The 16,085-nt window shown below is 36.7% G+C and overlaps 1 protein-coding gene across 11 annotated transcripts in view; it reads right to left on the minus strand.

The window, feature by feature from the left end:
• Positions 1–16,085, minus strand: part of LRRC4C (leucine rich repeat containing 4C) — a 1,317,608-nt gene that overhangs the window by 523,320 nt on the left and 778,203 nt on the right. For all 11 annotated transcript variants that reach the window (XM_017948475.3, XM_017948470.3, XM_021926805.2 and 8 more), the window contains one exon: positions 7,902–8,038. The gene's annotated coding sequence lies outside the window, so the exon portion shown is untranslated. The remainder of the gene's footprint in view (positions 1–7,901; positions 8,039–16,085) is intronic.

Raw genomic sequence — 16,085 nt, forward strand, 5'->3', positions numbered from 1 at the left:
AATCACTCTGATTATATACTCTCAGTTGGTTACCTATCACTTCTCAGACCTTAACTTGGTCATGCGAAGGTAGCTGACTAAATCGTATAACACACAGTCAGAAAAACTGTGAAATCACATTCAGGATGATGGCAATAAATAATGGCTGCCGCTCTTTTACATGTATTTTTAATACTTTCAATATTTTATTAGCTTTTATATTTCTAGCTTTGCTTTGAAAATTAAATAAATATTTTGTTAAGATATTTCTCATGGGCTTTTTACCTTCGAACTAACTCACACAAGTCCTTTTATTTCTATCCTATTTTGTTTTACTGCATTGAGGGAAGAAATATTCGGAAATACAAATTTTTAGATTTGTATTTTCTCATGAACTATTGTCTCTATCATGTTAGGTCCTTTTTAAAGAGATGTAATTTTTTTTCTTCAAGGAGTGAAGCTTTTCAATTACCTAGAGAAACAAATATAAACTATACTTATTCTATGTTTTTTTCTTAAAAAAAGGACAAAACAATCCCATAATATTTTAAATAGGTTTTAACAATAGGAATCTCTCTTCCTAACCAAAAAATTGTTATTTTTGTTATTATTTCTAAGTTTCTAATAATAATAGTTATTTTGTTTCATATACCTATATATTTTTAATGATATTTTAATTCTGAATAGAATAACATTAGATTCAAAAATACATCATAAGAATATATGACAAATTTTAAAAATCTAACAAATTTTGTGCATCTTGCAGCCCACATAATAGGATAATTTTCTGTTAATATAGACTATTGTTTATATTGAGTACTATATAGCACTCTGAATATTTCCATTTGTGGCAACTACAAAGTTTAAGGCAGATAAAATTACTTCCATAATATTCCAAATGCTGGGGTTTTAAGTTTAGAGTTCTAAGCCTAATTTTCCATATAAGAAACTATCAAAGTGAATTTCTATAAAATAACGTGTACAAGAATAAACATATTCGACCTATTTTAATGTGCTATTGTTATTCTCATTTTTCACTGAAAATTGTTTGTGAATATAAATTTAAGTATAAAGGAAAAATCATCCTTCTTCAAACCCCACTCTTTCTACTTATTTTATAGCTGTAGGCACTCATGAAAAGCTTTTCAGTTAAAGAGCAAACCAACAGAATGAAAATCAGAATTTTACTATTATTATTAATAGTCTTGTAAATATTCACTATTTAGGAAGCCCCCTAAGCATACATTGCCTTATTAAATATACAAAGTCAAAGCTGATGCTCTCTAAGAGTTTATAATGTAGGTCAGAAAGAGGTCTTTTTTTCTCTGCCTGTTATGAGCAGAGACCTCTCCTGCTTTCTCAGCAATCCCCTTGCCTTGCATGAAACATGGCTTAGTTTTGCTCCATCAGGGTTTGTAGCATCAGCATTATTGCTTGCTCTCCATCAGGGTTCTTGCTGGTTTGCCTCTGGCATCCCTGGTCCAAGAGTGAAGTGCTGGAGAGTTTGTTAGCTGTGTCTCTGCCTTTCTGTCAGGGCGTTTTTCTATTTGTGAATAGTTATTTCCTAAGGTACGTGGAAAGTCATTGTTTATGTGAGTCCCCAGCTTCATAGACTTTATAATAAATTGACAAAATTCAGAGCCCTTTCTTAATTTATCAGGTTAAAATTAATGCTCATTTTTCAAGGACAGCCATGTTAAATCTTGTCACCACAGGCTGCTTTTTTTTTTTTTTTTTTTAAACTCATTGTAATAATTTTGTTTTTGCTTGTGTGTGATGGGTGGGTGGGACTGACCTTTCACCCAAAGACTACCAGTCTCTCTCTGTGGTAGAATATGAGGCTATTGCAGTTGACAGTTGGGGCAAGACAGTGTATGATTTAAGGCATTTAATTTAAAATACATGCAAGTATATGTGTAAAGAATGATATTTGTCTTTCTTCTGTGGCTACCAAAAGAAGAACAGTAATCACTTGAGTTCATCTGTAGAGATAGGATTTTACAGAAATAATTCTCTAACTTGATAAAGAATAAAGAAATATGAAATGTGAACATATTGTATCTAGAAGTGTTAAAGAATTCCTCTTCTGTAGAAGTTTTGTAAGACATAAAACAGATTACTTCCCATCAGCTCAATGTGATCTCTCTCCCTCTGTTAACTCCCATAGCAAGCCATGTGTGATGACTAATGTACTACATTAGGCACTAGCAGCAGACAAAGATGAACAAGACACTGCCTTGCTCTGAGAGATGAAATACAACTTTTTACCTTGTATGTTATAGTTATGTTGATCTTTCTATTTTATCACTGTTAATGGCCCTGTATTACTTGGTAATTATTTCTGTATCATACATATTTATGGTCCCCTCAGTACCTAGAATATTTAACACATAGACCAATTTGTTAAATGAATTCATTTAATAATTATTCTTTCATTCAACAATTATTTGCAAGCTCCTACTATCTAAGGCAATTATCTCTTTAAGATGGTTTTGCATGTAATCCTACCCTGCCAGGAAATAAACTTAGTAGAGATTTTTTCTTTTTTCTTTTTGTAAATTCATAGTTCCACCTTGATTATTATGCTAACATTTTAGACATCAAAATAGAGCCATCAAAATGTCTACAAAAATGCTTCCAAGGGACTTCCACTTACAAAAGGATAAAACAGACCTTTTTTCCTTCCTATTTATCCCATTAAATGCAGCCAGAAATCCCAGACGTTTTTTGTTTTTTGGTTTTTTTTTGAAAAATGCAGAAGACGACCTTGAAAAGCAGAATGAAGAAGGAAACCATACAAGAAGCTCTGGATCCAAGTAATGACATGGTGGTAAGTTCCTGGATTTTTGTTTTGGCTCCATATATCCCAGATTTGGAGCTGAAGAGATCAGAAACCCAGAAATGACAATAGGTGCATATATATCCACACACAGAGAGAAACAACATTTGACTCTCTCTGGCCAAAGGACGAGGATAGGGCAACTTAATAAGACAGAAAAACTTGAGGCAATTAACACATTCATCCACCCATACATAAGAGAAAAATGTATGGCTTTATCCTCACCTAGGCCATCAATGCCCTAATGAATACTCTACATTTCTACCTTCACCAGGCTATGACAAGGTCCCCCCAATTTCCATCAGGGTAGTGTCAAAGAAGATCACATAGAAGCCAGGACATTCATCCCTGCCAAGCAGTAACCAGGCCACGCTTCACCCTTGGTATCATCAGTGGAAATAAAATAGGGATCCTGAACTTCTGCCCCTACCATCCCTATATGTTGGGATGGTGTCAAACTAGGCTTAGAGGAGAGTCAGGACTTTCACCACCATCCCGGAATAATGACATCAACACCCAACCCCACTTCCCCCATCAGCATGGTGTAGTGGTGAACAAATGGGTAATAGTTACAGGGCATTCCTATTCCTCCCAGCCAGGGAGGTATCAACGGAAGTCTAATGGGAGCAGGAAGTCCTATCCATGCCAGCAGTAATAAAGAGCTCCTGCCCACTCATATATAAGCAAAGGGCAAGTGAAGAAACATGAGCTTCTACCTCCAACTGCCATTAATTCGACTCCCACTTCCCTACTAGAGCAATATTGGAGAAAGCCAACCAAAACTGAAGGTTTATACAATATCCAGAATCTCATAATATCATACCCAAAATGTCTAGGTTTGAACTGCAAACTACTTATTACACTAACAGTCAGGGAGATTTTAAATGAAATGGAAAAAAAGTCATTAGATGCTAATATCAAGGAGAGCAAATGGACATCCAGCAAATGCCATAGACAATACAATAAAATTTGACTTCAGTTTCACATACCTTATAAAAATTAATTCAAAATGGATTATGCACTTATAACTAATAAATAAATAAAACTATAAAACTTTTGGGAAAAAACAGAAGATAAACTTGGAGTCTAGAACTAGGCAAAGAGTTCTTAGATTGGAAACTAATAGCATGGACGTAAAGCGCAAAACTGATTAATGGGACTTCATCAAAATTAAAGTCTTTTGTTCTGTAAAAGACTTAAGAGGATGAGAGGGCAAGCTATAGATGGAGAGAAAATATTTGCAGACTAGTATCTAATAATGTTTAATATACAGAAGATATTTAAAAATCTCAAAATGCAGCTGTAAAAAGAACCCCAAAAAATCCAATTAGAAAATGGGCAAAATATATGAACTTTATATATATAAAATACATGAACTGTATATTATTTTGGTTAAAAGGATGTACAGATGGCAAGTAAGTGCATGAAATGATATCAAACATCATTAGTTATTATAAAAGTGAAAATTAAAGCTGCAAGGAGTTATTGTGACATACCTATCAGGATAATTAAAATAAAAAATAATGACAGCAACAAATGCAACCAAGGCTATTGAGAAAGTGAATCACTTGTACATTTCTGACAGGAATGTAAAAAGTTACAGTTAATCTGGAAAACTCTTCAGCAGTTAATTTTAAAAACTAATTATGCAACTACCACAGTACCCAGTAATTGCATGTTTAGCCATTTTTTCCCTCAAAATAAAAACTTATATTTACAAAATGTCTGTACATGAATACCTATAGTGACTTTCTTTGTAATAGCCCCAACTGGAAGCAACCAAGACATCCTTCAACAGGTGAATAACTAAACAAACTGTGGTATATCCTTACCAAGAAATATTACTCAGTAGAAAAAAAATGAACTATTAATGACCTGGATTAATCTTCAGAGAATTATGCTGAGTGAAAACAGCCAATGCCCATAAGCCACATACTGTGTGATTACATTTAAATAACATTCTTATAATGACAAAGTTACAGAAATAGGGAACAGTTTAGAAGTTGTCAGTATTTAAGGGGGAAGTTAGAGATAGGAATGAAGTGGATGTGGCTATGAAAACAGCAACAGGAGGGCTCCTTGTGGTGATAGAAATGGCCTGTATTTTTTGACTATAGTATATCAATATTCTGGTTATACTATTGTACTATGTAGTTTTGCAAGATATTATCACTGGGTATAAAGAGGGAACAGGCACTAGGGATCTCTGTGTTTTTTTTTTTTTTTTTTACAACTACATGTGAACGTACAATTATTTAAAAACAAAAAAGTTGAATTAAAAATTCAGTCATCAGCAATATGACATCTACATATTTGTATCTGTACTGCACGGCAATCATATGAATGTCCTTAGTTGATTTTAAGGAATACTATTCAGTTTATAGCCCTGCTACCTAAGTGGCCGTGTTTTCTACAGAATTCTCTCATAACCCACAATCCAATGCCACTTGACTAAATCAGGAATGGCATTTGACCAAAAGTGCAGCAAATTTTAATTAAGTCATATTCTATGATCTCTGTGATCAGGTGAATTGAGCCAATCATATTCTCTCTTTTGAAAATTGAAAGACACATACACACATACATGGACACAAACATAAACACACACAGAATAGGCTGTGTGCTTGTTATTAAATTACGATCTCTCAGTTCAAGTCTACCCTCCTCTTGCTTTGAGATGCTGGGTCTGGGTCAGTGCAAAGCATGTATTTTCCTTTGCCGCCTGGCTCCCTGTTTGCCAATACAGGGATACAGAGGGAGAATAGAAGCTTGAAAGGGAAGAAGAAAGTGGTTCCAGTAGCCATTGCAAAGCAGTTGGTTCTGTTTTGTACATTTTTCTACAATTCCAGAAGAAAAAAAAAAAGCGAATGATAAAACAACACTAGCTGGCTGGTACCCCTTCCTCAGAGATGTGATTCCAGCTTTGCCTGTGGATTCCTTTTTAGTTTTTCAGGCTATAACACTGGCTGAGTACCATCCCCCCAAAAATTCTGCATCCCAGCTCCATGGGTACCCCAATCTGAGCTTCTGGGGTACAGTCCCAGCTGGCAGCCAGTCCCTAAAGGCAAGATTCTTAGCTCTGTGGAGTCCTTGCTGAGCTTCTAAAGTCCCTCTATTTTTCGGGGAATGCCCTCACCCAAGATTCCTGTATTCCTTTTCTTCAAAGCCCCTCCTCTAGTATTCTAAATTCTAATAATCTCTGACTCTTACTTTTGTCCCTGCATCCAGGATATCCACTTCCTGTAATTACTATCTTTATGATTCCTCAGTGGTTTTTTTGCCTTTATTATTCGCCAATAACTGGCTAACTATTCTTTAGTAATTCTGCATATTAAAATAAATGGTATGGTTTCTGTTTCCTGAATGTAACCTGATTCACACAGGTAATTAGCAGCAGGAACTGAAGCTGTTAAAGGGAAAGCAGCTGCAGAGGCCATGATAGGCTATATGCAAGGCAAAATTTTAAGAGGAACAATTATTAAAAGGGTAAGAAAAATAATCTAACAAAAAAGAACAGAAATGAATAGACAGTCAAGGAGAAGTAGAGTTGCACAAAGTTTAAAGTCCCTGTTGCTCATAAGAATGACACAAGCATATAAGAAGCTTCTAGAACTGCCTTTCTTTTTTATTCTTGCTTCTTAATTTGGTTTCAGTTCCAGCCCACACATGTTGCCAGAAAAATTACCTTTTTACATGGGTCACCTAAATGAGTCTTTCTTCTCAATAAACAAAAGAGCCTAAGGATACATCCTTCCCCGAGTATAAATAGAAATATTAAGTTTTACGACAAGGAAAAAGCCAATTACATATGCTTTTAAAAAGAAAGATTCAAGTCTTCTCTCTCTTGTTGGTTGATATTTATCTTCAGTGGTTGGTACCTTATGTTTACCTTACCATTGCTTCCTCATCTTTACAGAGCAGTTCACACTTGCAAACACCTCCATAGCTAGGTTCTTATGTGACTCTCCAAACAAAGTGATATCCCTGAAGATAGATGAACATATCTTCCATTCAGCTTAATCTACATAATGTGATGGAGTTGATGAAAGAAAAGGTTATCTTCTGGGAGGATCATGAATTATGAATGCAGGACAGATAGCTTTTATAAATGCAACTGAGAGAGAGCTAAATATTAATAGGAAAATGCATGAGCAAACCTTCTACCTTCATTTCCAGTCCACTTATACCATTTTACTTATGCCTTAAAGCATCACAAATAATTCCAGTATTTGCCAGTAAAAGGGAAAGTACAAACTTCTCCTCTACAATGTGCTTAATGTCACTATAATTTGATCTTTTTTTTCCCTTAACACAGTGAAACCCCACAGATGAAAGAAGAGATTGTTTCAGTTTTGCAGAGCTGATGGCTTCCATTTATAGGTGTGAGTCCCCTTGACTTTTAATGGTATAACAATTATTAACTACAGAGGATGCCACAACCCAATCCTCCAGCTTACAAACTGCCACTTGTTTTGAGTCACTTATACTTTCATCCTTCCTCACTGGTTCATTCAGACAAGTACAACTTTCCCAATAGCCCAACAGAAAATATTTTCATGCTGTGACCACATCAAGCTTTCCAATCTCCCCAGGTTTTCAAAGAGAGAATCGAAAGCCAGCTACCATTCCCAAACACTTTATTCCATATTAATGATTGAACCACTGCCCCAGTTAACAAAGAAAAGGAGCCGGGGCATCACCATTTGTCTGCCTGTTTCTTTCTGAATCCCAAGCAGGACAATCTGCCACTCTTTCAACTCCTGGGGTCGTGCTCAGAAACATCTGTTCGAGAAACAGTTTGACTCCCACCCTTCTGCATAAATCACTACTGGTAAAAGTTTTATGAGGTGGCAACTTTTTCCCCCTCCTTTCTCCTTTTGTAACTGACTGAAGCCCAAATGAACAAGATGAAATGGCCAGACATTTAGCCATATGCCGGCATCCACATGTGTACATTCGGGAGGGAAAAGAAGCTGTTAGATGTAGCAAAGGAGAATTATAATTGTCTGAAATGTAATTAACAACCTCATAGTCAATGAATCTTTGAAGGATTCTAATGGAGGAAATTATACCTCTCACTTACCTGTAGCAAATTGTTCATGGACCCGTTTCTCTGTTTGCAAAACTTGAACCCACTTAATTTATGGTGATTCCAAAGTAGTTTCAGGATGTTTCCATATTGTTAATCCGCATAAGTTATTCTTGCTTTTCCAGTAACTCCTACATAAAATAGAATAAAAAGATATAATTAGTATTATTTAATGGTCAATAAATGTTGGTAGATTTTAACACCTAGAGCTCACACTAAACACACACACGCACACACACACACACCATTTTTATTTTTTGTATGATAGAAAGTAATGGGAAAAATATTTTCTCTTTTAAAAACTATATCAAATGTTATGATCATTTTGTAAATACAATTACACCTAGTAGTAGATCTCCAGGTGCCTGGTAAAGGCTAAATAAAAGTTTATTGATTAGAGACTCAATATAATAGTTTTGATTAAAATTTGCTTGTTACTGCATGCCCTAAGAAGGTGGAAAGGAATTTAACATCTGAGACATTACCATGGGCCTGGGGCTATGTGAGTTGCATTTACATATATTATTTTATTCAATCAGCACAGTAATATTTCTTAAGACCTTACTATCCACACTGTCTAGCAGATGCTTTTGTTAGCCTCATTTTTCAAAGTGTTATCAGGAGAACCTTTCCTCAATATTTCGACGTAGTTTCTTTCTATTTTCCATAAGTGTTGGCCGGCTGAGAAATAAAGAAAAAGAGTACAAAGAGAGGAATTTTACAGCTGGGCTTTCCGGGGTGACATCCTATATTGGTAGGACCGTGATGCCCACCTGAGCCACAAAACCAGCAGGTTTTTATTAAGGGTTTCCAAGGGGAGGGTGTGTATGAATGGGGAGTAGGTCACAAAGCTCACATGCTTCACAGGGCAAAAAGGAGAACAAAGATCATATGCTTCTGAGGAAACAGGACAAAAGGCAAAACAGAACTACTGATAAGGGTCTATGTTCAGCTTATTGTCTTGATAAACATCTTAAAAAACAGAAAACAGGGTTCAAGAGCAGAGAACCGGTATGACCTCAAATTTACCAGGGCGGGATTTTTTCCCAGCCCTAATAAGCCTGAGGGTACTGTAGGAGACCAGGGTGTATTTCAGTCCTTATCTCAACCACGTAAGACAGACACTCCCAGAGTGGCCATTTATAGACCTCCCCACAGGAATGCATTCCTTTCCCAGGGTCTTAATTATTAATATTCCTTGCTAGGGAAAGAATTTAGCGATATCTTCCCCACTTGCATGTCCATGTATAGGTTCTCAGCAAGAAGAGAAATATGGCTCTATTCTGCCCAACCCCATAGCCAGTCAGACCTTATGGTTGTCTCCCCTTGTTCCCTGAAAATCACTGTTATTCTGTTCTTTTTCAAGGTGCACTGATTTCATATTGTTCAAACACACGTTTTACAATCAATTTGTACAGTTAACACAATAGTGGTCCTGAGGTGATGTACATTCTTGGCTTATGAAGATAACAGGATTAAGAGATTAAAGTAAAGACAGTGTATAAGAAATTATGTTATTAATTTTAGAACTGATAAACCCATTCCATATTAAAATGAAATTTTCACAATTTACATTCAGAGATTGAAGTAAAAATATTGAGATATAATAAATTATAAAAGTATTATTTGGGAACTGATATATGTCCACATTAAAATGAAATCTTGACAATTTATTTTCCTCTGCCACGGCCCAGTCCCTCCATTCGGGGTCCTTGACTTCCCGCAACAAATTGTAAAGCAAAGACTTATAAATAGGGTAAGTTAGATGACAAGTCCATTTAAACTGAAACTGAATACAATATTCTCTTGTTTTAGTCAGATGGTGGGGAAGACCATTGATTACTGCTTTATTTTTTTAAAATAATTAATATCAAAATATTAAAATATTTTTTGTGTTGAATCTGGCCTAAGACAAATGAAAAGAGTTATTTTGGCACTAGGCTAATGAAGAATTCCAAAAAAAAAAAAACTAGATAATGAATTTCCTGTCACAATATATCATAATTATGATGAAACACCTTAACAACTATTAAATAAAATTCGTAGAAGGCTATTGTTTTGGACTAAACTCCTGCAATAGGCCCCAGTAGACCAAAGGAAAATGGAGCCACTCATGTTGTCATGCAAAAAACAGGAAAATCTCCAAACAGTGCTTTTTTTTTTTTCTCCAAAATAACAAGAGAATCACATAAACCATCTGAAAAAGGGCCAGTCATCCTGACCCAGCATGATAAGGAAGTCTCCTCCACTTCAACTTGCCTAACAAGGAAAGTAACCTGACGTTAACCAATCTGCTTTTATGTATATGCTGTTTACTTGTTTCTGCTCAAGCTACCTTTCAAAAACTGACTGTTCTGCTATATCCAATGAAGTGCATTCCTATTTTTATAGATAAGATGCTGCCCAATTCATGAATAATTAATAAAAGTCAATTAGATTGTCAAACCCAAATTGTTGAAATTTTGTTATTTGACATCACATAATTTTTTTCTCCATTACATTTGTTTTGGCCTGAAATTGCACATCTATTTAGAATTTACAGTACTCTTTTAACTAAATTTAACAAAAATAACTTCCTGTGCATCTAAACTATATTACTTATTTAATTTAACACTCTCTTATATTAACTAATTTTTATTAAGAAACTGTCAGCCATGGTAGTTCTCTTTGACCAGCCCATAAGATTCATTATGATATGACAAACCACCCATTAATACCCTCTTGTTCCCGAAAACAGTCAGCTACAGAAAACCCTCTGCCCCCCACATTAAACTTCTCTCATTTGAAACATCCCCAAACTGCACAAGTGCCCCCTTGCAGCCAACCAATACTTGTAAAATATACCATTTAGAAAGCCTCTCTAGTTTCCAAAATCCCATCTTAACAGGACATTTGCCAATCAGGTAAGTCTGACTGTTTTCTCATTTTATATCCTAACATGTACTTCCCTTCCTAACACTTTGGAAACTTTACTTAAATGAAAGATATAGCAGAAGTATCCCCTTGCCACAAGTTTATGAATAAACAATCTTTGTAAATTTTTTTATCAGACTTGGTTTTGATCAATGTCATTCTGTTTTATTACAGGAATATTTAGGATAATGTGTCTAGGAATATTTAGGATAATAAGTTTAGAGGGAAGTGTCTTAACATATCCAGCAATTTGCAGATCCTTCCTGGTACATAGTAAGAAAACATAGTAGAACTAATTAAAAAGAGATGGGGTAGGGTAGAGGAGAGAGAGAGAGAAAGAAAAAGAAAGAAAAAAGTCCTGAATTACATGGGAGAATGAAGATCAAAGTTGGAATGTAGAATAAGTCATTGTCCAATTCTTGTTCAATTGATGAAATACCTAGAAGACACTTAATCTACCACTCTCATATGCCATTGTTAAAACTTAATAAAGTACCCATCCATTGGAGATCCTCTATAAGCTAGGTACCAGTTAAGCAATTTCCATGCATTATGTAATTTATTCACTAGGGAAAAATTGGTGCATCGATGGAAAACTATATATTATATTTAGTACACCCTTCTGCTTATCAGAAGGTGATTCTGTGGAAGAAGTCTACAGAATTTACAACTCTGCAAATTGTAAATAACTGCTAGAAATGCAAAATAATTTTTCTCTGTAGAAATTTTTTTCTGTTCAATAGTGTGGTTCATTTGACTTCCTTCTCCACTGTGGAAGAAGCTAGTTTTGCTTGCATTAACATATCTATTTCAATATTTCTCATTTATGCTTGTGTCTTTATTTCGGATTTTCCTTTGAAGTGGCTATAATACTGTGGTTCTCTCATTGATAAATGAGCTATAAAAAGTCTTTAACGTCTGTTCATTTTATATCTGTATGAGAGTTGTGATTTTACCTTTTTTGAATTTGATCTTTTGACCATTCTTTACGATAGCTCAATTGGGGATAGATATTATTGAATATTTTACAGAAAAGGCTTAGCAGGGTCTCATTACTTTCCTGAAAGCCACAAATATCCACTGGGCACCTCCTGACTGTTAGGTACTATGCTAGATGCCAGGGCTGCAAAGCTGAACAAGGTTGTCTTTAGCCTCAGGGTCAAGGAAACAAGAGTAAATCTTTAGTGAAGGTTGCCTTATATGTAAGCTGCTTTCATAGATATCTAGGAACTAAAAACATTTAATGAATACTTACTACCCAAAATTCACTTGCTATATAAAATATTGAACTCAAATAGATTCAAATAGTGTTATACTCTTTATCTCAACTTGCTCTGTGAATTCTTGCTAACTAAATTCAGGAACAAAATAGACTTTATAGGAAGAAATACTTGATTACTATCTTCTAATCCTTCAAGTCACCTTATGAGGTAGGCATTCTTCCCATTTTTATAGATAAGAAAAATGAGGCTCCGAGAAAGTAGTGCTTAAAAAATATCACAGCACTAAAGAATAGGAAGAGATAGCAGGATCACACAACCCAATGTCCTCATTTAATAGATGGAAAACCAGAGCTCATGGGAGACAGAGTAGCACCCTAAAATCTCATGTCCAGCTAGGAGCAGGACTGGATGCTCCAACCATTGCTTCTACCTTCTACTGCATCTTTCTACTTATCTGAGACAGTGAGGAAGGAGAATGGACCACATAACAGAATCAGTGAGACAAGAGAGAAAAAATTCTTAAACTTCTTTTAAGATTTTCAGGAGGCCCCAAGGGGGCTGATATGGTTTGGCTCTGTGTCTCTGCCCAAATCAACTTGATTATAATCCCCATAATCCCCACATGTCAAGGGTGGGAACAGGTGAAGGTAATTGAATCATGGGGACAGTTTCCCCATGCTGTTCTCATGATAGTGAGTCAATTCTCATGAGATTTGATGGTTTTATAAGCATCTCATTCTCTCTCCAGCCACCCTGTGAAGAAGCATCTTCTGCTATGATTGTAAGTTTCATGAGGCTTTCCCATCTATGGGGAACTGGGAGTCAATTAAACTTCTGTTTTAAATAAATTACTCAGCCTCAGGCAGTTCTTCATAGCAGGCTGAGAATGTACTAATGTAGTTAATTGGTACCAGGAGTTGGGTGCTGATATAAAGATACCTGAAAATGTGGAAGTGACTTTGGAATTGGGTAACAGGCAGAGGTTGGAACAGTTTGGAGGGCTCAGAATAAGAGAGAAAAATGTGGGAAAGTTTGGAACTTCGTAGACACTTGTTGAATGGCTTTGACCAAAATTTTGATAGTGATATGGAAAATGAAGACCACGTTGAGGTGGTCTCAAATGGAGATGAGGAACTTGTTGGGAACTGTGGTAAAGGTCACCCTTGCTATGCTTTAGCAAAGGGACTGGTGGCATTTTGCCCCAGCCCTGGAGATCTGTGGAACTTTGAACTTGAGAGAGATGATTTACAGAAGAAATTTCTAGGCAACAAAGCATTCAAGAGGTAATGTGGGTTCTTTTAGAAGCGATTCAGTTTTATGCATTCACAAAGATATGGTTTGGAATTGAAACTTATGTTTGAAAAGAAAGCAGAGCATGAAACTTTGGAAAATTTGCAGCCTGATGATGCAATAGAAAAGAAAACCTCATTTTCTGAGGAGAAATTCAAGCTCACCACAGAACTTTGCATAAGTAATGAGGAGCAAAATGTTAATCACCAAGAAAATGGGGAAAATATCTCCAGGATATGTCAGAGGTCTCCACAGCAGCCCCACCCATCACAGGCCAAGAAGCCTAGGAGAAAAAAAACTGGTTTCATGGGCCAAGCTGAGGGCCTTGCTGCTTTTTGCAGTCCTGGGACTTGGTGTCCTGCATTCCAGCTGGACTTTTTAAGATGGGGCCAAGATATAGCTCAGGCCATCACTTCAAAGGGTGCAGGCCCCAAGACTTGTCAGCTTTCATGTGGTGTTGATCCTTAGGGTGCACAGAAGAATTGAGGTTGGGGAACCTCCACCTAGATTTCAGAGGATGTATGGAAATACCTGCATGTCCAGACAGAAGTTTGTTGAGGGGCATAGCCCTCATAGAGAACCTCTGCTAGGGCAGTGCAGATGGGAAATGCGGGGTTGGAACTCCCACACAGAGTCCCCACTAGTGTACTGCCTAGTGGAGCTGTGAGATGAGGGCCACCATGCTTCAGACCCTAGAATGGTAGATCCACTGACAGTTTGCACTGTGTGCTGGGAAAAGTCACAGACACTCAATTCCAGCCCATGAAAGAGGCCGGGAGGGCTGCTATTCCCTGCAAAGCCACAGGCGTAGAGCTTCCCAAGCCCATGGTAGCTCACTTCTTGCATCAGTGTGCCCTGAATGTGAGAAATTGAATCAGAGGAGCTCATTTTGGAAGTTTAAGGTTTAATTTCTGCCCTGTTGGATTTTGGACTTGCATGGGGCCTGCAGCCCCTTTGTTTTGGCCAATTTCTCCCATTTAGAATGGGTGTATTTACGTAATGCTTGAACTCCCATTGTATCTAGGAAGTAATTAACTTGCTTTTGATTTTACAGGATCATAGGCAGAAAGGACTTGCTTTGTCTCAGATGAGAATTTGAACTTTGACTTTTGGGTTAATACTGAATTAAGACTTTGGGGAACTGTTGGAAGGGCATTATTGGTTTGAAAGTTGAGGCCATGAGATTTTGGAGGGGTCAGGAGGGAGTGATATTGTTTGGCTCTGTGTTCCCATCCAAATCTCACCTTGAATTATAATCTCCATAATCCCCACGTGTCAAAGACAGGACCAGGTGGAGATAATTGAATCATGGTGATGGTTTCCCCCATGCCATTCTCTTGATAGTGAGTGAGTTCTTGCAAGATCTGATGGTTTTATAAGTGTCTTGCATTTCCACTGTTGTCACTCATTCTCTCTCCTGCTGCCCTGTGAAGAGGTTCATTTCACTATGATTGTAAGTTTCCTGAGGCCTCCTTAGACATGCAAAAATGTGAGTCAATTGAATCTCTTTTCTTTATGAATTAACCAGTCTCAGGTATTTCTTCATAGCAGTGTGAGAACACACCAAATAGGGTCCCTTTTCAACTTCATTTACCTAGTTATTTATTCATTTAGCTGATCCGAAGATTTATCTGAATTCATTTTCACATCTACTTTAATATAATTTTGCATGTGTATTAATCTCATGCTTAAGTAATACCATGTGTTAATTTCAATATTTCAAAAAGGCAGTGACTGTCATCATTCATAATAACACAAAGCCTATTTGAATGATCAAGTGCCATTGTGGTTGGATTCAAGTAAACTCAAGGAGGTAACCATGTGTTTAACATCAATCTGGAAGAACAAGGGAATAATTTATCTGGTTGATAAATAAAAACATGGAAAACATGCTATTATTAAGTCTATGGGCTCTGTTCAGTAGGAAAAAAATATTGGGTTCACATGAAAGAAAATACTAGAAGAAACCATGGTGGTAAAAGTTTTGAAAACCACTTTGCTATGTTGTACTGTTGCTTCTGAAGTTTGAAGACCTCTATGGAAACCCACTGTCCTAGACAACTTTGTACTTTACTCACAAATTCAGGTAGAAGATCCCAACACTGGCATCAACTGGAGGAAAAGAGTCATTTCTTATCCCCATATGAAGAGTGTGGCTGAAAATGGGGCAGGTCGCAAAATATCTGGCAGAGTGTATTAGCCTGTTCTCACACTGCTATAAAGACTTATCTGAAACTGGAAAAAGCAAGGGATGTTTAGTAGACTCACAGTTCTGTATGGCTTGGGAGACCTCAGGAAACTGACAATCATTGTGGAAGGTGGAGGGGAAGCAAGGCAACTTACATGGCAGGAGGAGGAAGAGATAGAGTGAAGAGGAAATTGCCATACACTTTTAAACCATCGAATTTCATGAAAACCCACTCACTGTCATGAGAACAGAAAGGGGAAAATCCACACCCATGATCCAATCACCTTCTACCAGGTCCTTCCCCCAACATTGGGAATTGCAATTCAACAAGAGATTTGGGTGGGGACACAGAACCAAACCATATCATGGAGTAAACTACCTCTTAGCAGCTTGTAGTCCAGAATCTTTTGGACCCACATCCTTATGACTGCTAACTATAAAAATAAAGCAGATTCCACACTATTTTTCTTCTTTTTTGGTCCACCCATCTCCAACCCTTCTGTTCTTCCCTCCTCTTCTCTACTCTACCTTCCCTATTCTCCCATTCTTGTTTTCTCCTCTTCT

This window comes from Papio anubis, chromosome 12 (genome assembly GCF_008728515.1).
Source record: "Papio anubis isolate 15944 chromosome 12, Panubis1.0, whole genome shotgun sequence".
In the NCBI taxonomy this organism is placed as follows: Eukaryota; Metazoa; Chordata; class Mammalia; order Primates; family Cercopithecidae; genus Papio; species Papio anubis.